Source organism: Dipodomys merriami, unplaced genomic scaffold, assembly GCF_024711535.1.
Source record: "Dipodomys merriami isolate MVZ:Mamm:240054 unplaced genomic scaffold, mDipMer1.0.p SCAF_209, whole genome shotgun sequence".
In the NCBI taxonomy this organism is placed as follows: domain Eukaryota; kingdom Metazoa; phylum Chordata; class Mammalia; order Rodentia; family Heteromyidae; genus Dipodomys; species Dipodomys merriami.
In genome coordinates, this window is record NW_027203482.1 from 704146 (window position 1) to 719873 (window position 15728).

Below are 15728 nucleotides of genomic sequence, written 5' to 3' on the forward strand. Positions count from 1 at the left end.
TCAATAATATCAGAGATGCCACAGGGAAAATTACAACAAACATACAAGACATCCAAACAATCATAAAGAAATAATTCCAGACTATTCACAAAGGAAGGAAAACCTAGCAGAGATAGATGAATTTTTACAAAAATAAAAATTGCTTTTTCCCCCTTTCCTTTTCAGCCATGCTTCTCCACCATGTATGGTGGGGGCAGAAGTTCAGTAAATAAACTTCTTTTCCTGCCTGAATAGCATGTGGTGTTCTCTTCATCAGCTATCTAATGAAACCTACCTATTTAATATACCTTACATATGGTGCTCTGTCTCGGATGGGGTTTTTGAGTTGGAAATGTTAGAATTTTCTAACCACCCTTTTTTCTGCGAACCAAACTGCCTTGAGACACCACATGAGACTTTTCCCCAATACTATTGCTGGCCTTGACATCCACGTCCACACCACTTCTCTACTCTGGTGAGTGAAACTAGTCTCTATGGCTCTCTGTTTCTCAATCTCTGTTCAGATGTGGCACCATGCTAAAGAGCTCCTTTGGCCTTTAGCTGAAAGACTGGTCACTCTGAAGCCGAGGATGGTTGGTTTGGGGGCTTGGACATTTCTCTCTAGAGGGCTCTCGGGGAAGTCGGGACGCCACTTCTGCCTCGTCAGCTCTCCTTCATTCACCAGACTGACTGTTCTACACATATATTAGGGTGCTGTGAGCCATGCCTGAGCAGTGAAACCCCTCTGAAATGCTTCCTGCACTCCCTGGATAGAAGGTACACCTAATATTTTTATGCTGCTGTCAGAATAAGACAATTTTGGCCTCTGCAATAGTACATGGTCGAAGTCTGTTTACTTTCAGGCTCCCTTTGCTCTCTGCTATTCATGTCCAACTTTCCATATCTCTCCCTTTTTTTGCTACAACATTTTGGATTGTGCCCTGAAGAATGCTACATGGGCTGGGTCCTGGAGACCCCCTCTAGTTCCCTCTCAAAGGCTAGCCAAACAAGGCTTGATTTTTTGTTAAGATTTTCTTTGCATTTTTTCAGAAATTCGCCATCTTAAGTTTGGCCACATTGTGGGTTAAGGGTTTGGCCCCATCCAACCTGTACCCTTCCACCAAGCTTACTACTCCTCCATTCATCTATTTCTAATGTGACTTGCTAACAAGTTGCTCTTTTCACAGACCCTGGTAACTGATGGCCAAACATCTGATATGATTTGTTAGCAGAGATATCTAAATATTATAAAAAATTTTAAGTTTTGTTTTGCCTTTTTTGTTTTGTGTTTTGTAGTTTGGTACTGATTACGTGATTCTGAAATATTGGGTATATCTCTGCTAAGATTCTCACCTCTAACAAGTTTTGTCAGTGCATAATATTTGGTCAATTCTTGATAAGGACCAGGTAAGCCCGACTTATTCTATTTGATCTCCTTGTTGCTTTAATTGGAAATAACAAAGGGCTTTTGTGGCAAAGATTGCAGTTCAAAGTCAGCCCAGGCCAAAAAATCCCTCAGACTACATCACCCAACTAACCTGCAAAGACAGGCTGGAAGCATGGCTCAAGCCTCTTATCTCTAACCTGCAAACACTGCAAGAGGTACTATAATTCAAAGTGGCAGTGTGCTAGCCTTGAGCAGAAGTGCTCAGGGACAGTGCACAGGCCTTAAGTACAAACCTCCTTGAATACCAACTGGGACAAACTATTCCAGCAATGAAGACCTAGACACGGCTGGTCTGGGGAACAAGGGAACATGTAGAGGAGTAAGAGGAGATGATAGCATATCAGCCACTTTGTGCCTGCCCTTTCAAAATAAAACAGTGCCGGGAGATCAATAGAAGTGAGAAGGCTGCCCATCTTATGTTCATTCCTGTCTAACTTTCAATTGGACAGAAATTTATGTTCTTGCCTTTGTCACTTGTCTTCTCTACCTAGTCGCCAGATGTCAGAAGTAGCTAGGGACATTTCTACCAACATTTTCAGACCCAAGTCCTTCCTCTTGCCATTTATTTTCTCTCTAGTACTTTTTTCAGTCCCTCAATGCCTCATGAGACTTCTCCAGACTTCATCCAAGACTCCAGACTTCATCTAAGGACTCAATGCTCAAGTGACAGCTGTTGCCTGCTTCCTTCGCCCAGAGGGGACCACATCTGAGCCTTTTACCCCTATTTTTGATGGCCCTTGCAAACAAGAAGTAGCCAGAGAGAATGTTCTTCCTTTTTCATAATTATAAAAAGGCTGGAATATCAGGTCTGAACAAGGACACCTCCTTCCCTCTTGGCTAAGTTTCTGCCCAGCATCTGTTACATAGGTAACTGGCAGACCTGGAAGTCACATCCTGGGCCACCTCTGGTCACATGCCTCCCATCAGACCTTAGGAGGGTCCAAGACCCTGAGGTCACATCCATTGTGACCGCACCTTTCTCTCACCTAGCCACACCTCTTCCTGTCCCTGGCCTAGATAAGTCTTGGCCCAGAGGTGGGTTGCCCCCCTTCCTTTTCAGCCATGCTTCTCCACCATGCATGGTGGGGGCAGCAATTCGGTAAATAAACTTCGTTTTCTGCCTGAAAAAAAAAGAAATACAAATTGCCCAAACAGAACCAAGAAGAAATAAATCAATAAAACATGTCAATAACCTACAATGAGATAGTAGAAGTAATCAGAAATTTTTCAACAGGAAAATCCCATAATTGATTTACTACAGAATGCTATATGGCCTTTAAAGAGGAACTAATACCCATTCTCCTCAAGATCTTCAGAGAAATAGAAACAGAGGGAGTAATCCTAGACTCATTCTGTGAAGCCAATATCACATTCATCCTCAAACAAGGCAAAGACCCCTCAAAAAAGAACTACACACCAACCTCTTTGATTAAGACAGATGCAAAGCTCCTCGAGAAAATTGTAGCCAACAGAATCCAGAAACATATCAAAAAATCATACATTATGACCAAGTAGGCTTCATCCAGAGATGCAGAGATGGTTTAACATGTAAGTCAATAAATGTAATCCATCACATAAACGGATCCAAGGTCAAGAACCACATGATTATCCCCATTAATGCGGAAAGGGTTTTTGATTAAATTCAGCATTCATTCATGTTAAAAGCTCTGGAAAAAAAATAGGAATAGAAGGAATATTTCATAAGACAATAGAAGCCTTACACGGCAGATCAAAGGCCAATATTATACTTAATAGGGAAATACTATAAGCAATTCCCCTAAAAACAGGAACAAAGCAAGGATGCCCACTCTCTCCACTCCTCTTCAATATAGTTCTGGAATTCTTAGCCAGAACAATAAGGCAAGAAAAATACATTAAAAAGAGCCACATAGGAGTGGGAAAAAATCGATCCACATAAGAGAGGAAGAAGATCAACTACCTCTTTTTGCAGATGGCATTATTTTATAAATTCACGATCCCTAAAGCTCCATCCCCAAATTCTTAGAACTTATAAACCAATTTGTCAAAGTTGCAGGATGCAAAATTAACCCACAAAAATCAGTTGCCTTTCTAAACAGCAACAATGTCCAAGCAGAAATGGAAATCAATGAAACAACCCCATTCACAATAACCTCAAAAAAAGTATCTAGTAATTAACCTAACCAAAGATGCAAAGGGTCTATTTCGTGAAAACTATAAAATCCTTAAGAAAGGAATCTTAGAAGATACCAGGAAGTGGAAAGACTTCCCATGGTCCTGGATAGGCAGAATTAATATGGTGAAAATAGCTATACTGCCAAAATTAATAAACACATTCAATGCAATTCCCATTAAAATTCCAATTACCTACTTTACTGAAATAGAGAAAATAGTCCAAAAGTTCATATGAAAAAAAAGACATAGCATAACCAAAACCATTTTAGGCAAAAGAAAGAATACAGAGTGGATTATGATACAGGACTTCAAGCTCTACTACAGAGCCATAATAACAAAGACACCTTGGTACTGGCACAAAAAGAGACCTGAAAATCAATCAGACAGGTTAGAGGACCCAGAAATATAGCTGCATATGTACAGCAAGTAGATATTTGACAAAGGAACCAAAGACATACAGTGGAAGAAGCATAACCTCTTCAACTACTGATGTTGGGAAAACTGGCCACATGCAGAAAACTAAAAGTGGACCCTAGTCTTTCATCTTGCACTAACATAAACTCAAAATGGATTAAAGACCTTAACATAAAGCCTGAAACTCTGAAACTACTGCAGGACTAAGTATGAGAGGCACTTGAGCATATAGTCACAGGCAGGAACTTCCAGAACAGATTCCCAGGGTCACAACAAATTGGACAATGACTCGATAAATGGGACTACCTTAAAATAAAAAGGTTCTACACAGATAAAAAGTAGCAAATAACAAGAAAGAAACCCAAATAATTGGGAAAAATGTTTACCAGCAATATATCAGACAAGGGTCTAATATCCATTATAAATGGTGAACAAATGAAAATAACCTTTCACAAACCTAACAAACCAATCATGAAATGGTAAAGGGAGCTAAAGAGAGACTTCTCAGAAGAAGAGATAAAAACGGCAAAGTAACACATGAAGAAATATTCATCATCCCTGACTGTAAAGCAAATGCAAAGAAAAATAACTCTGAGATACCACCTTACCCCAGTCAGAATATTCCACATCCTAAATTCAGCCAATGACAAATGCTGGAAGGGTTATAAAGAAAGAAAAACAATACTGCAGTACTGGTGGAAATGTATAATAATATAACCACTTTGGAAAACAGTCTGGAGGTACCTCAGAAAGCTAAATATCGACCTCTCCTATGAACTGGCCATACCACTCCTAGACATCTACTCTGAACAAGAGGAACCACTATCAAAGACACACACACACCTCTATGATTATTGCAGCACTGTTCACAATAGCAAAGATTTGGAAACAACCCAGATGAGACACTACTGAAAAGTGGATCACAAAAATGTGGGACCTATATACAATGTAATACTATGCAGCCATTAGAAAGGACAAAATGAGGGCATTTTCAGGGAAATGGATGGAACTAGACCAAATTATTTGCGTGAGGTAAGCAAAGAACAAAGAGACAAACGGCACGGGGTCTACCTGATACATGGATGCTAAAGCCAAAATGCAAGATGGTATGACAGACTACACAGTACTTGGGAAACAAAGGACAGCCACTCATTTTGTTGTATCACCATTAATGACTCCATGTTATTGACCATGTAGATGACAGAAATATGCACGCAATGGAAGAAGCCAGGAGGAGGAACAGAATAAGTGGGAAATGGAACAACATACAACAAAGGGGCCCATCAGTTGCACTGGACATAGAAGAAAAATAACTAAGCAACCCAAACACAGTGATGAGAAGGGAGGAATGAGAGGGAAAGAGGGAATAGCCCACACTAAGCAAGAGGAAAATGTGTAAACATCACGTGAGGTGGGAAACATAATTTGGATTATCAAAGCTCATAGAATTAACAAACTTTAGACCATTATAAAAATAATTTGTCTTGTCAAGGTTAAAATGTATTTGTGACTTTAAGCATCACAATTCCACAGTACTGTGAAATGTGAAATATATGTAATCACCTATCTCAAATTTTACAAAAAAGTGTGAGAAGGGATAGGTCACGAGGGATGGGTGACAATGTTGTTAGACACCTTGCATTCATGTACTGTTATGCAGAATGGGAACTTCTCTGTACAACTATTTAAAGATAATAATAATAAAAATTGTTTAAAAATAAATAAACATTAGGATGACAATAAAAATGTTCAAATATAAAATAAGAAATTAAATCCGGTTGGAAGGAAAATTTCCTTGGGGGGAGAAATGTAGTTTATTCTATAGCAAGTCTCACATCAGAAATAAATTCAAAAGCTAGACCTCAAGGAAGTGAAATAAACTAAGAAATTGAGTTAAAAAAAGCAACTCTACCCATTCTTTCTTGTCTGGACAGCTGGTGTGGGTAAAAATGTATCATGCTCTTGAATTGGAACCTAAGTGGCAAGGACCTTACTTGGTGGTGCTAATTTCACTGTCGGCTATTAAATTAGTAGGAAAACAATATTAGATCATCAGTCTCAAGTGAAAACGGCAGTAAACCAATATACAGAGAAGGCTGCAAGATTGACTCTTCAGAGAAACTCAGAGCATCCCTTAAGGTTAAGGCTTACTAAGTGTTAATTAGTGCTAACTCGTGTGTTTCTATAATTTGCTTGCTTTTTATTAAGTTTGCATTTTAAGCCTGTTCGTTGGGAGGAGAGAAGGGAATTTTTAGGATTTGGTAAAAGGAATCAGGATTTGAATGGACATGAAAACCAGTGGGGGATGTATAAAGCAGTGGGGCCCTAATAATCAGCAGGGCCCACTAATCAATATGGCCACATGTCATGGCACAATGGAGTGCATGGGGCATGCCAGCAAAGGGGACAGGACATGCTGCTGGAGGGGGTAGTGTGTTGTCCCCACATGACAAGCTGTGAAGATGTGATTAGGTAATGGGCAGTTTGTGAAGTGATGGTTGAAAACTGTTAGGCAGGAGATGCACTGGAGTGATGGAAGGGTTCAACTTATATATAGGTGCATGGTCAGAGCAATGGAATTGGAGAAAATCAAGGCAAGACCTGGAAGGAAGGAAGTTGTGTGACAGTAGGAAGGTAAAGACCTGGGAGAAGAGGAATTTGTGGGGAGCAGGAGAGGAAGGATGTCAATTGGCCAAGAGGCCAGAGAAGTATAGGCCTGTGGATAGTATTAAAGAGAAGAGGGAAGTGATGAAAAGGAAAAAGAGAAATGAAGATAAGGTCTATATAGAAGGAGGAAGTAAGGGAAAAGGGAAAAGCCTTACCTATTGAATTTTGGAGCTTAGGAGATGATAATTTGGGGGGTTGGTGGTTTGCAGACCAATTAATTATGTGCGGGGCTGCCCATTGGAGGTCTGAGATTTGGTGGTTGGGGCTGGCTTGTCACTGAGTGCACAGCCCAGAACAAGGTAAACATCATGCCCATTTCTAGTGTAAATAAAGTTATCATTGGATTTTCTTGTGCTTTATGCATCATAAGTATACGATTTCAAAAGTTAATCATCTCAAAGGCCACAAATTTGGTAAAATGTTATGTCATAATAGGTTTACAGAACCCAAGGAACAGTGAAAGCTCAAGGGCAATATGAGGTCACAATATTAAGTCATAATAATATTTTGATGTCATAATTATTTGGTGATGCCATAACGGTCACAAGAGGTTTATGATATCACAATGGCATGCTGGACTTCAATTTTCATTAACTCCCAATTAGAATATGAATTCAGAATATGAATGTGAGATATACAAAGTCATCCATTGGCCCAATTGTGATGAACTCCCACCAGGTATGTGATGTCAAAATGTGACCCAATGCTCATGATATCTGATAGAGTGATGACACAATTTTCATATCAGAGTTCATTTCTAATATCACATGTCACACCTGAAATATGAAGTCAAAAACATTATGAGATCACAAACGGCCTATGTATCACAAGGGCATCATGTCAAAATTATGAGGAGAGGACCAGTCAATGATGTCAGGCTGGTGATCCTTCTTCGAAGGTTTTGTAATATTACAATGTTATAACTGATATCAATTGTTAGACCGCAATGATTATATGGGTAAACAACAACTTTGATATCACAAAGGCCATATGCTTTTTTAAAGGTGCTAAGAAGTCATAATCGATTGAAATGTCACAATGTGATCGTGATGTCACAATGGCAACGTAATGCTGCAATAGGTTTGTGTTACGGTGGTAATGAGATCACTCATGGAATAGTGATGTCACTACGAGTTTGTAATATTACAATCGCATGTCAGGAGTTTGTAATATTACAATCGCATGTCAGCTTTCAATTGCTACTAGTTTACAATGAGGATAAGACTTCAAGGAAGGAGCTAGAAGTCCTGAAACCCATGAATTTTCTAACATGTGATAATAGGTTTGTGAAAACAGAATGGCACAGTAATATCACAATGTCAATGTGATGTCACAATATCATGTCATAATAATGTGTAAGGGAGTTCGGAGGATGATGGCGGAGGAGAAGCTGGAAGCTTAGAAAGCTGGAAGCTTAGAAGCATAGAAAGCAGTTGTAGTGTTCCAGTGAACAGGCATAGGCTAGAGAATCACACCAAGTGTGCCATCACAGTACAGAGAGTTTGGCCACAGAGGGAAAAGCCAGGCAAGATAATAGATCTAAGCACTTGCCAGTAGCTACAGCTGCGGTGGCAGTAGGGACAGCGCCAGTGGCCATAGCCACCATACCTACAGAGAGTCTAAGACAAAGGCCCCAGATGTGGTCCATGAGCAGATTCTACTCAACACCAGCAAGAACTGACTGAGTTATTTTGCAGGTCAGTGGAAATAGAAGTGACCTTCCAGGCTCAGTTCCACCCAGAGGAACGTCACCCTGCACAGGCAGAGAAGATCCGCCCCCGGTAGAGTGACTTTCTTCACTTCATAAACAGAGCCAGAGTCTGCCCCTCCCTACAGAAGCCTAGACAATCAATTGAAATTCAGTAAACATGAACCCTGAGAATGGCTCTAAGCTGGGCTCTGTGAGTGTCTCAGGGAAAAGCTACTATTTGCTGAAAGGCCTCTACACTACCCAGAACCTAGCCTCACCATAGCATCTCCAAACTAGAGGAAACAGCTATCTCCCTCTTTTGTGGTACTCCAAGCAGTTCTCCCTCTCACTGAACTAGTCTGAGAGGAGAATCAAAAAATCCTGGGTAACACATACCATTTTCTGCCTGCCCAAACAAACTGACTTAAGAAACCAATAAAGCCATAGGAAAACCAAACACCACAAGCAGACCAGAGATTCCACCAAGAGACTGGTTATGGACACAGGGGATACAGGGTCTTCCATCCCCCCCCAAATAAAACAAAAAATTCAAAGAACTTTTTTGAAACTTTTTTGTAACTTTAATTTTTAAGTGTTTTCTCTAAATCTTCTTTTTCTCATTACTTTTATTTTTGGTACGTGTGTGTGTGTGTGTGTGTGTGTGTGTGTGTTTAATCTCTTTTGATCTTTTGGTCTTTTTTATTGTTTTCATTTTTTTCTCTTTCTCATTTTTGCATTACTTAAATGCTGTTCTGCTCATCCCCAGATATATACCTGTTGTCAATTATTAGACCTTTTCCCCCAGTGTGTTCAAACTTAATCCAGAAATTTATCACTCAATTCACAACCTCTTAGGCTTAACTTTTTAATAGCACTATTATATCTTTATACCTATATAATTTTCAAGTAACTAATTTTAATTTTTTTTTAATTTTTTATTTTTCATATTTCCTTTCTATCCCTCCCCTCCTCCCATCTTATCCTTTTCTTCTCTCAATATCATTTCTTTAAACTTACATATTTTTAAGTGTTTAACTTCTTAAATTTAAATTTTTGGTATTCCATTTGTTCTTTTTTTTAATTCTCTCTACTATCATTCTGTCCAATCCATTTCCCTCTCAGAGATTAGGACTTGGTTAAATTTGCTCTCCTTTTACCTCTTCACATCCCTTTAGTCCTATTTTCCCTACATTTCTCCCTAAAGCCAATACTTTCTGGTTTTCCATATCCAACTTTGCTGTTCTTAACTCATTAACACATGGTTGTTTGATGTTGAATAGATTGTATCTGTTGAAATAGATTGTATCTGCATCCATTTTGATTGTGCAACTACCGGACTATGGTTGATACTTGCCTTAAAATAGTATTCTAGCACAATTGGTGTTACTTTCATACCAAAAGGGCAGAACAAGCTGGAAAAACACAAGAAAAATAGCAAGTCCAGGTATCTGAACTCCCACTCATGATAATCAGGTGATAGAATAGTTAATGAATAATCCAGAGGAGAGTTCCCAAAACGCTCTACAAACACTACTAGTAAACATGATGAATAAAATGATTCAAAACTTGCAAAGGACTCATTGTCAGTGTGATAGGAAGTGAGAGGAGGCATACCCCAGATTAATACAGAAATCTGTGAGCATTAGGAAACTACTTAAAGATTAATACAGGAATTAGGTAAGCAGATTGAGAACAGTCAAAGAGAAATAGAGGAATTGCGTGAATGGGCTGAGAAGAGTCATAGAGAATTACAGGAATTGCGTTAACATGAGGAAGCTAATCAAAGAGTAATAAAGGAATTGCAAGTGCAGATGAGAATAGACAAAATCAACACAGGCATTCATGGAATCCATAAAGAGATAGCTAAAACACTTCAGGGAGACAACAAAGTCAATGCCGAATAGAGCACGACAGAAGAAATGGGAGTCCAAGGAAACCATAACCAATCAACTAAGTGATTTGAGAATAAACACTAAACACCAAATTAAGGAAGTAAAGTTCACACAAGATCTAAAACAAAGCTCCAACAAAGAATTTGAAGCCATCAAAGCCTACCAATTAGAAGAAAAAGAAATAAAAAACAAAGTAGAAATCTTGTGAGTAGGTTAGAAAATGCAGAAGACCGAATCTCAGGGATTGAAGACAGCCTAGATATTACAGAAATACAACATACAACTATCCAAAACAAATCCAAGAAATATGATAGCTCTATTCAATATATTTGGAAGACACCATCAGAGGGCCTAATCTGAGGGTGTAGAGGAGCACCTAGAGACAGAAGTTAATGGCCTAAGAAATTTATTTAACAGAATCCTAGCAGAGAACTTCCCAAACATGGAAAAAGATAGGCCTATTCAGATACAAGAAGCTCTTATAACCCCAAATAGACCAGACCAGAACAGGACATCCAACCTCCACTTTATAATACGCACAGGATGAATTCAAACCAAGGAAAAGATCCTTAAAGCTGTCAAGGAGAAAAGATCAATCACTTATAAAAAGAAACCAATTAGAATCACCTCACATTCCTCAGCAGAATCAATTCAAGCAAGAATAGCCTGGAATGATGTATGCCATGCCCTAAAGACAAACAACTATCAACCAAGAACACTGCACCCAGCTATACTCTCCTTCACAACCGAAGGTCAAATAAAGAACTTGCATAGCAAAGAAAAATTGAAAAAAATATATCTCCACCAAACCAGCCTTACTAAAGATACTTAAAGATGTCCTCACATAGAAAATCAACAAGACCACAGCGAAGGCCAACAAATGGCATCCAAGTGAATAAAATTATAACTCAACACCAAAAGCCACCAAAGAAAGTCCTGTAACATATGCAGGTTGAGCAACACACTGTTGAATCAAGAGTGGGTCATGGAAGAGATTAGACAGGAAATGCTAATGTTCATGATATTCAGCAAAAATGAACACAGAAATTACAAGCTCCTCTGGGACACAGCAAAGCAGTACTCAGATGCAAGTTTATAGCTCTGAGTTCCTACATCAACAAATTAGAGATCTGAAACCAAAAATTTAATAAAACATCTGAACCTGTTGAAAAAGAGCAGCAAGATAAACCCCAATCCAGTGGATAGAAAGAAATAATTAAAATTAAATCAGAATCACACAAATTGGAATCCAATAAAATCATAGAATGAACCACAAAACAAAGAGGTGGTTCTTCAAAAAAAATAACAAAATTGACAGACCCTTAGCAAATCTTCTCAGAAATAGAAGGGAACGTACCCAAATAAACAAACTCAGAGATGAGAATGGAAACATCATCACAGAAATAACCAACATTCAGAACATTATAAGGGAATAATTCTCAAACCTTTATTCTAATAAGTTTGAGAACTTGGCAGAAATGGACCTTTTCCTAGCAAATATCAACATGCCAAAACATAACCAAGATGAGTTAAACCATCTTAACAGGCCCATCAAGCATAGAAATAGAAACAGCAATAAGAGACCTCCCATCTAAGAAAAGCCAAGGACCAGATGGTTTTACAGCAGAATTCTACAAGGCCTTGAAGCAGAGCTCAGACCAATAATCCTCCAACTCTTCAATGAAATTGAAAGAAAAAGTTCACTACCGAACTCACTCTATGAAGTCATCACAACCCTCATCCCAAACCCAGGCAGGCACTCATCAAAGAAAGAGAACTATAGGCCCATTTCATTGATGAACAATGATGCAAAACTCCTCAACAAAATTTTGACCAATCGACTTCAACAATTCCTCCAAAAAAATTACACAACAATCAAACAGGATTTATTTGAGGGATGCAAAGCTGGTTCAACATATGCAAATCAATTAAAATAATTCATCACATCAACAAAAGCAATGATAAGAACCTCATGGTTATCGCAATGGATGTAGAAAAAGCATTTGACAAGATCTAACACCCTTTTATGATGAAGGCTCTGGAAAAACTATGAATCCAGGTAACATGCCTCAATACAATATAGGATCTATATGACAAACCTACAGCCAGCATTATTCGTAATGGTGAAAACCTAAAGCTATTTCCTCTTAACTCAGGAACAAGACAAGGATGTCCACTCTCTCCACTTCTCTTCAACCAAGTATTAGAATGCCAAGCTACAGCAATAAGACAAGATGCAAACATAAATGGGATCTAAATGGGGAAAGAAGAAGTAAATCTCTCCCTCTTTGCAGATTACATGATCTTGTATTTAAAGAATCCCTCAGACTCCACTCCCAAATTACTCATGCTGATTCAAAACTTTAGCAGTGTAGCAAGGTATAAAATTAAATCTTAAAAATCAATAGCTTTTCTGTCTGCCAACATATGAAAAGTGTGGCTAAAATCAGGAAATCAACTCCATTTTTAATACCCCCCCAAAAAAACTAAAATACCTGGGAATTAACTTAATCAAAGATGTAAAAAAATGATGAAAACATTAAAAACCTGAAAAAGAAATTCAAAACAGAACATAGAAAGTGGAAAAACCTTCCATGCTCCTGGATTGGAAGGATCAACATTGTGAAAATGGCAGTACTTCCCAAGGCTATCTACAAATTCTATGTGATACCTATGAAAATTCCAACCTCATTCTTCAAGGAAATAGAAGAGGCAATCCAAAAATTCATATGGACCAATAAAAGACCCCGAATAGCAAAAACGCTCCTCAATGGAAAGAACACTGCTGGAGGAATATAAATACTAAATTTCAAACTCTACTACAAAACCATAGTAATCAAAACAGCTTGGTACTGGCACAAGAACAGACCTCAGGACCAATGCAATAGAACTGAAAACCCAGAAATGTACCCATGGAGCTACAGTCAACTAAACTTCGATAAGGGAGCTAAAAACATAGAATGGAAGAAAGACAGCCTCTTCAGTGAACGTTGCCGGTAAAATTGGTTCATCACTTGTAGAAAACTAAAGCTAGATCTTTATATATCACCCTGCACAAGAAACAACTCCAAATTGATCAAAGGCCTCAGAGTCCAAACAGACACCCTGAAAACATTACTGGACAATATAGGAGATACACTAGGTATCCTTGGCACAGGCTGAAATTTTCTTAATATAGACCCGGAAACACAACAAATCAAAGAAAGGTTGGACAAATGGGATTGCATGAAATTGCAGAGCTTCTGAGTGGCAAAGGACAAAAGTAGCAAGATCAATAGAAAACCCACGGATTGGAAGAAAATCTTCTCTAACGATACAATGGACAAGAGTCTCATATCTAAAATACACCTGGAACTCAAAAAATTAAATTCCCCAACAACAAATTTTTAAAGAAACAACTGCCCAACAAATAATTGCGCTAAAGATTTATAGAAAAACTTCTCTGAATAAGAAAGAAAGATAGCCAATAGACACATGAAGAAATGTTCAATCTCCTTAGCCATAAAAGAAATGCAAATCTAAACAACACTGAGATACTACCTCACCCCAATTAGAATGGCTGTAGTAAAGAACTCTAATAACAGAAGCTGGAGGGTATCTTGGTGGGACTGTAAACTTGTTCAACCAGTTCGTAAAGTATTGTGGATGTTCCTCAAAAGACTCTACATAGAGCTCCCTGATGACCCAGTACTCCCACTGTTGGAAATTTACCCAAATGATCACAAAGAAGACCATACTAAAGCTGCAAGCACAACTATATTTATTGCAGCATTATTTTTTTGGGGGGGGTCCTGTGGTGGGACCTGAATTCTGGGCCTGGACGCTGTACCACAGCTCTTTAGCTCAAGGCTAGCGCTCTACCACTTGAGCCACAGCACCACTTCCGGCTTTTTTTCTTTTTGCTTATGTGGTCTGGGGAATCGAACCCAGGGCTTCATACATGCAAGGCAAGCACTCTACCACTAAGCCACCTTCCCATCCCATATTGCAGCATTATTTACCATAGCTAAGATATGGATCCAACCCAGATGCCCCTCAGTAGATGAATGGATCAAGAAAATGTGATATATATACACAATGGAATTCTATGCCTCCATCAGAAACAATGACATTGCCCATTTGTTAGGAAATGGAAAGCCTCAGAAAAAATTATATAAAGTAAAGTAATCCACACTCAAAGAAACATAGGTCCTATGGTTTCCATTATTTGCAATAACCAGTATATGTCTGAGACAAATTGTAACTGTTAGACAAGTTGATGTTAGGCACAATGGACCCCAAGATAAAGACTCAATTTTTTTTCTTTTCTGCTATTGTTTCTAGCATATTTATAAGATGATTTTTTTGTTGCTTTGTATGTCCCTCCCCCACGGTATAACCACTATTTTCACTGTATTTGATGTTGGTATAATTTGTAGAGGGGATGAGAAAAACACATTGGGATACAGGTGGACCTATTGCAACAATGACATATACAAGGTATTATGTCGAAAACCAAAGCTTACAACTTTGGCGTGGGGGGGAGCGGATAGGCCCAGAAGGGGAGATGGGAAGGGATAGGAAGGGGAAACAAAGGAGGAGGCAACAATGTTGATAGGAAATGTGCTAATTACCTTGTTCATGTAATTGTAACTCTTCTGTATGTATTTTCATAATAAAAAATCATGAAATAGTAAAGTAAAAATCCATGTCATTTTATTTTTATTTTTATTTTTTTTGGATACGGTCGTGGAGGCTGAATTCTGGGACTGGGTACTGTCCCTCAGCTCTTCAGCTCAAGGCTAGCACTCTACCACTTGAGCCACAGCGCCACTTCTGGCTGTTTTTCTTTTTGCTTGTGGGGTGCTGTGGAATCGAACCCAAGGCCTCATGCATGCAAGGCAAGTGCTCTAACACTGAGCCAGCTTCCCAGCCCCTATGTCAATTTATTTTTTTGTTGGTCGTGGGGTTTGAGCTCTGGGCCAGGGCAATGTCCCTCAGTTCTTCAGCTCAAGGATACCACTGTACCACTTGAGCCACAGTGCTATTTCTAGTTTTCAAGAGATATATTGGAGATAAGAGTCTCACAGACTTTTCTTCCCAAGCTGGCTTTGAACCACTATCCTCAGATCCCAGACTTTTGGGTAGATAGGATTGCAGGCATGAGAAACCACAGCCCAGATCCAAGACAATTTTTAAAAAGCAAACTTATAGAAACTTCTGGCTTTTTCCAGTAAACAATCTTATTTTTCAGCATTAGTTTATGAGTTAATTTTAGATGTAATTGAATTTTTTAATAGAATCAAATATAAGTTTTACTATTACTCAATATCTCACAAAAATCTACTTTAATTGACTTACCCCAAAGGTAATTATTACATACTATATTACTCACTATTATTATTACACTCTATGTTACATATAGTGTGAAGTAAAAATAGTTTGGACCATTTCATACAAATTAGTAGATGCTATTTTAGCATTATAATTCACATCTTTGATTTTA